Genomic DNA, 1,773 nt, shown 5'->3' on the forward strand with positions numbered 1-1,773 from the left:
AGCGCCTGATGTCGCTCCACTTTGGCATAACCCAACTCGTCGGACACCACTTGCTGTGAAAGAAATACATGTTTAATTTAAATAATAATCTTTAAAAAATATATTTTATTTGACAATTATTGAAAACGAACATAATTCTATTTCGATATTTCTAAATTAGGATGCTTTTTAGAAGAGACACTTTTCATGAAGGTAAGAACTTTAACATCTATTACTAAATTGAAATTCTTCGCCAAATGTATCATTAATGATATTATAATACGCACATAGTGAAAAATTTATGAAGCAGTGAACTACAGACGCACGCTACCAAGAAGCAGCAACAAAATATGTAAATAATATTGATTTAGTTTAATGTAAAGTGAGGTTATGTGAGATGTACAACTATAGCTTAACGTGGGATACAACATTTACTAACGTTGAGAATCGAACCAAAGTCTCCTGCGCCAAAGGCGACTACAGTGCCCTGTCCACGTAGTAACGAGTGATATATATGTAGACTATAACCTAACAATTTAGTTAAAAATTAGGTAAAAAAAATACAAAAGCATACCATCTTTCCTAATACGAATTTGTGATTCGAACTCAAAAACGCGTATCATTTGAGTGTCTCCGACTCCCAAATAATTACGAATTACCGCGCACATTGCAAGGTGAAAATAAAATGTGTTGAGATGAGATACGAAGCAAACGAAATGATGTTATTTTAGGCACTATTTAACTGACAAAGTCATAGACTTACGATTGGTTGGATTATACATACTATAATGATGTGGGAGGGAATCTTTCTATCGGCTACGTCCGTAGGGAGTGTCTCTGTAACATGTGTTTGGAGCTTCAGATATTACCATTAACCAAAAAGAAAAAAAAAAAAGGAATTGAAGTGTAATAAATCTCCATCTTAGAAAAGAGGACTAACAGAAGGAAATATAACTGTCAAAAGAAAATAGTGTATGACAAGCAGTCTAACAACTCACTAATATGAAAAGTTGGATACATGGCATGCGAGGTTAATAATGTCTGATATTGACTATATGTGAAAGAAAGCCTGTAGTTATGTTTTTATGAGAGCATGATTAGAAATGGGAATATTTAAATTTTCAATTAAATTGAATAAATATGTGTAATAATAAATGCGTTTTTCTTTGCTTTTCCACTTGATTGGTTTTCCTTGATACCGAAACTGATTTTATATTTGGACTGAAGAGCAAAATTTCAGAGCCAGAGCTCATTATGTGAGGTATGATTTTCCGGTCGTTTTTCATTTTAACGTATGCGGACTGCTGAGTACTATGGTTTCCTGCTTTGTTGCCTTCCTGATAACTAAAGCAATGTGAAAAGCTGGATACTTGCCATGCGAGGTTAACAATGTGTGATATTGACTATATGTGAAGTTAACAAGAAATGGAATAATAGAAAGCCTGTAGTTATGTTTTTATTAGAGCATGATTAAGAAATGGAATATTTAAATTTTAAATTAAATTCAATAAATGTGTGTAATAATAAATGTGTTTTTCTTTGCTTTTCCGCTTGATTGATTCTCCTTGATACCGAAAATGATTTTATATTTGGACTGAAGAGCAAAATTTGAGAGCCAGAGCTAATTATGTGAGTTATGCTTTTACGGTCGTTTTTCATTTTAACGTATGCGGACTGCTGAGTGTGGTTTCCTGTTTTGTTGCCTTCCGATAATTAAAACAATGTGAAAAGCTGGATACTTAGCACGCGAGGTTAATAATGTCTGATATTGACTATATGTGAAGTCAACAAGAA

This window comes from Thermobia domestica, chromosome 1, assembly GCF_964235325.1.
Source record: "Thermobia domestica chromosome 1, izTheDome1.hap1.1, whole genome shotgun sequence".
In the NCBI taxonomy this organism is placed as follows: domain Eukaryota; kingdom Metazoa; phylum Arthropoda; class Insecta; order Zygentoma; family Lepismatidae; genus Thermobia; species Thermobia domestica.